This window comes from Brachyhypopomus gauderio, chromosome 13 (genome assembly GCF_052324685.1).
Source record: "Brachyhypopomus gauderio isolate BG-103 chromosome 13, BGAUD_0.2, whole genome shotgun sequence".
NCBI classification, from domain to species: domain Eukaryota; kingdom Metazoa; phylum Chordata; class Actinopteri; order Gymnotiformes; family Hypopomidae; genus Brachyhypopomus; species Brachyhypopomus gauderio.
In genome coordinates this window covers 8,987,078-8,992,636 of record NC_135223.1, presented here as the reverse complement: position 1 = coordinate 8,992,636, position 5,559 = coordinate 8,987,078, and the positions used below count along the sequence as shown (strand labels likewise).

The 5,559-nt window shown below is 34.6% G+C and overlaps 1 long non-coding RNA gene across 1 annotated transcript; it reads left to right on the top strand.

Moving 5' to 3' along the window:
* Positions 1-311: 311 nt before the first annotated feature.
* Positions 312-1,913, top strand: LOC143473493 (uncharacterized). Its single transcript, XR_013120537.1, has 4 exons — positions 312-423; positions 766-966; positions 1,156-1,290; positions 1,794-1,913. It is a non-coding gene; the product is annotated as an uncharacterized LOC143473493 (long non-coding RNA).
* Positions 1,914-5,559: the final 3,646 nt, after the last annotated feature.

Genomic DNA, 5,559 nt, shown 5'->3' with positions numbered 1-5,559 from the left:
AATAATAAACCAAACCACGTTACATCTGCTACGTCTTGCTTTCTCTCAATCCTCACCATTACAGTTAAATTATATACCGTCATGCATTATAAGGTACATTTATGACAATAGTGATTGGCCAAACTTTGCAAAGTCCACAGCATGTGCAAACTCCAATTTCTACAATGTATTAAGCAATTTGATTGCAAATCTGATTTGACTCATAAACATCAGTGTCATGCTATAATGTGAAATGTATGTTTGCTCTATAACTGGATCTCAAATCAATTTCAATTCTCACTGATTGCTTTCATGTATTATATCTTCATTTAGACATTCCAAGTGAATGTTGAGATATGGAAGGAAAGGCAGCAGAAAAAGAGGGGGGGGACATACGTTTCTTCAATCCGCAAGCCATTCCCCTTCAAAACAGCTACTAACAAGGTATTTCATAAATGTATATCCATTGTTCATTTCACTCAGTTAACAATAATTACTAATTGTCATTTATCAGTGACAAAAAATAAGTTATAGACAACCAAGAAATTTTTATTTTAGTTTGGCTATGGCAAGGGGAGTAATTGACTACAAAGTAACTACAAAAGCATCCACTATTGCAGTGTATTTACCAAACTTTATTTACTAGTGTGTTACTTAATTAGAAGATACATAATGTATATGTAATGCAGCAGAAAAAAACAGCATAGCAGTAAGGCTAAAACTAAGACTGAAAGACAACTAAAAACTAAATGAGATATGTCATGTTTGTACCCACACTGCCAATAGGTTGATTCCTCACTGATTGTTGCCACCCTTGGAAAAACCCAAGAGGGAAATTTAAAAGCAAAGCCTGGTATACACTGCGACATCTCAGAAACGTCACAGAAACCAGTAAAGGAATCGAAAAGACCCCATCCACAAGAAGAAACACTTACAAAGACTTCAAAGAGTCTTTCCCCAACAAATGTTAAAAATCTACACAAAGAGGTATGGTAGTTTACAGCTCATACTTAACTACAAACAATAATTATTAACAATTTAAAAGGATAATAATAACTAAGCCTAAAATATCAAAGAAAAGGTTGAACAGATTTTTTATAGCTGTGGGAAAGAACATTCTAATATTTTTGTTTACCCTTGTGCATATTCTGTTTGTTTTTAATTAATTATATGCAGGTCACATCTTTGTGGAAAAAGAACCATACAGAGGTTGTGGTGTCTGTAATTCCCTCCCAGGTCAAAGGAAACAGTTTTATTGTCCACCATAGTGAACTGTGTACACTTCAACCTCACCAGTGGCTAACAGGCGAGGTACACTTTTATTTTTCCAAATTATTAGTAGCGTTGATGAAATACATTAAAGCATAGGGTTATATAATGTCATAATTATGTCTAGGAACAAAATATATTTGTGCATATGCATAATGCAGTTATGCATAGGTTGTTACAGGTTGGTGCTATGCAACGAGGGAATAAACTTTGTATTAATGCTTATGCATTTAGAATGTGAGGTCATAAAGGCTTATGTAGTTGTCCCAATGGTTTTGTACATAATGTACAATATGTACAGAAATTTGTAATTGATATTAGTAAATGTGATAAATATTTCATGAACAGAAATTACTTGTTGATTTTATAAATAATTAGCCTTGATATCTTTTTTTCCAAACTTCTATTTTTAAAAGTTAACTGTAGGCTACAAATGCTGTGGAGTTACAGTTTTAAACCTACAAACAATACAGTACATGACTTTTCAATGTACAGTACTAATACGAAAACATACCTTCCCACCATTCTTGATACATCGTTGAAAGCCTTCTGCATCTTTATGCAAACAAGATGGGGAACACTGCATACATTATGAATCATTATACCTCAGGTTTGATTCTGTTTGGTGAAAGAACACAGCTTGCCCGGCACACATTGCGGAAGGTAATCTGCATGGCTGGATGTATTTGTGTGTGTGTGTGTGTGTGTGTGTGTGTGTGTGTGTGTGTGTGTGTGAGAGAGAGATTTGGACATAAAGTGTTATGAATGATGTGAGTCAGAATACTGTTGTAAAAATGGCCCAACTACAGCAATGTGTAATGGCATAATTAATATTCATATTTGTTCATAGGTGAACTTTGACAATTACCAGACCATGTCCACTGGAAGTTTCTGGATAGTAAGCAAATTATTCTTGCATGTACAATCTCAAAATCGAGAAATTGTCATAAAAATATGCCAATGCTTATTTTTAATTTTTAGTACATAAACCAGACTGTATACCTGGTAGATCCAATGAAAGTTTCCACAGAGGAAGAAGAATCCAATGTTGCAGCCAAAAAAATAGGTATTTTTTCATGACATCAATCATATCATTTTGTGGCTATTTTTTATGTTCAAGATCCAATTGTGCAGTACTGAAGAAATCACAGCCCAATCATTGTCCATTTAACCTTGGGTTTTTCATTGTATGTAATGCATATGTTGGCATGAATATTTAATTGCACCATTTGAGAAACAAACAGAAAATCTCAAATAAAATCACTAATTAGTTATGAGTGTAGCCTGAGGAAAGAAAATGTAAAAAAAAAAATTACATGGCAAAGAACTTAACATTTGGGAAATATTTTGGTGAGGATTTGTAATATACTATAAAAATATGTTTGGAATGTACATACAATTTCAGTCATAAATAGCAAACATTTTGTTTTGTTACACAAATAAATAATATTAAAGTATTCTATGATAAATCACATACAGTGATTGATTACCTGAAAATGAGGAGAACGTGCCATGGCAAACCAGAATGGGTGGACAAAGTGGAAGGGAGGAGTTCTGGCCCATCCAGTTCAGAAAGATGGTACCAGCTGTGGGGTTATTGTCATCAAGTTAAGTGTTTTAGAATTAAATTCATTTAAAATGTTTAAATGCAATAACATTATCATGTTGGTTACTTCAAGTCTGTGTTCTGCAAATTAAAATAAATGAAAGTAAATAATTATTTTTTCTAGCCATAAACTACAAAAGTGGAAGAGTTGAACACGTTTTTAATATTTGTGTTGGTTTAGATGACAAGGGCAGTGCTGAAGGCCCTTTTTAGCGTACGCACATGTTGAATGAAATTTGACTTTTATTTGTCACATTCTCTAAACGTGAATTTTCAATGGAAAAAGTCACGCAGCCAACTGATAATATTCATATCCAATATTAACTATATACAGTCATGTCCTTCAGTTAACTTCTGTTTACCCTCCACTGTCTCAGGCCTTGTTGCATATATTTTGCAATTAGTAAATCAATATAGGTCTACAATTAAAACAGTAAAAAGACCAAAAAGTAGGAGAAGGAGTTATAGGCAGTGTTGCGAATAACGCCGTTAAAAATAACGGCGTCATTTTGTCAGTAACAGGATAATATAATTAATTACTTTTCCTGTAGTTACAACGCCGTTGACGTTACTGGTCATTAAAAGCAGTGCGTTACTATATATTGATATACTAACAGTAATGCGAGCGGACCGCTGCCCAGGCTAGTGAGGAGTAACAGATCTCGATAGGTCACAGTTCTCAGTGTAACACCTGTTTAACTTAACAAGTCAGTAAGCGATTGGCCAAGGCAGCGTTATGGTAGCCAATCAGACCCAGTGTTTTTACACGCGTGCTAGTGACATGACACAGACACAAACGGAGAAGAGGCAGAAATGGCGAGTCAGGAGCAAGCAGAAGAAAAATTAGCATTTTCAAGGTGGCGATATAAACATTATTTAAGAAAGTACAAGTTCCTGAATGTCTACCGGACTGGGTATTTGATTTATTTAATTAAGAATAGAGGTTTTATTGTTAAGTTTACTTCTGTTGGGAACAACCAGATGTCTCAGGTTGAGAGAATTTAATTTCATTTGATAGATGTAAATGCACTTTATATAGTGTAACTGTTTACTTTTGCTTCTTTTTTTTCCACAAAGATTTGGGATTTTAAAGGATTTTATCCTGCACTAGTCTGTGGATGTGCAATAAATATCCAAAGTTAAACACCTTTCTGATCTACTCATTTCAGCTGACTGTGAAAACTGCTTTTTCAAAAAAATCCTTATTCATTGGCATATAACTGTTTTTTTACTGTAACGCAAAAGTACTTTCCCTGGTAACGAGCTACTTTTATTATAGAGTAATTCAGTTACTAACTCAGTTACATTTTGAACAAGTAGTGAGTAACTATAATTACTTTTTTAAAGTAACGTTCCCAACACTGGTTATAGGCTACTGAGTGTTGTCATTACATGAATGCAGATGGGCATTTTTCACAGGTAATGGGGAACTTCCCATTTCTTCTTTCACAAATGAATGTGTTAATTTATGTTGCCTAACAAAACGTATACAACAGAAGACGTTCAGCTTAATACATAGATTTGCAAACTCTACCTTAATTATTTGTATGTGGTCGTCCTCACGTTATCTTTCATTGATTTGGGCTAAAGCGACTAGTTTATCAGGTGACCAGTCGGCTAAAAATGCTTAGTAGTTTGGTGTTGTAAGAGACATTTTACTGCACAAGAAAATGATTTCACGTTGGGCTTAGAGGGCAAATGGTACGATTTTACTTGATGTGTATGTGACCTGGCTGGTGGGGCACAGGAGAAGAAGTCTATCTGTGACCGTGCGTGCTGTGCTAAAGACGCTTCCTTCCACTCGCTGAACTGAACTGCTGCTGCAGCGCATATGGTGTTAAAGGAAGAGAGAGGTCGGGTGTGTGCGAGGTGGTGGCTTATTTTAGGGCATTGTTTTTAATCGCTCAGGTTTTCAAAAGATCATTTAAAACCGACCTCAGTAAAATGATAATAAAAAAAAAAAAAAAAAAAACCCCGAAGTTTCAAAAGGGCACTTTCGTTGATAAAGAGCAGAGTTGGTGGTGCTTTAGCAACCACCTGATGTCTATGTGTGCACGCCACTGCTGCAGGGCATCTAAATAATACCAGCACAACATTTAACACAACCAAAATGTTATTGTCACATCACAAAATAAACTGCTTAATGGACTGACTGTTAACTAATTTTACCTAAACTCTTAAAACTCTTAGACTAAAAAGTTTCAGTTCAATGCTAATTTAACATGATGTTCAGCTAATGTATACTAGTAGTTTTGCCCAACATTGTATATTATAATTAATAAATGCTGTTGTAAAAGTTTTTTTTTCCATTTGTTTAGTCTTTGACTTAGACAATAAGTCTGTGCCATGTGTTCATTGGCAAAGCCTCCTGGATCTGGGCCTCCAATGACAAACTGGGTGAGACTTTTTTGTATTTTGTTGGCTTTAAACTGTACTTTGGCAGTACTATTAATAGTTGCATTAAAAGTTTTTGTGACAGCAGAATTTGCAGAAGATAAGCTGTGAAAGTTGTTACCCCACTATATTTAATGCAAAGTAAATTTTACTAATTAATTATAACAAAGTTTAAAAAATACTAACATAAGCGATTTAGTTAATGTCCCCTTCCATGAACAATGAAGAGCTGAGAAATTAATGTTAAAGCCAGGCCCACATATTTACCACGCAAATTCTGTGTAACCTTGGTAACGGCGGTATATATACCT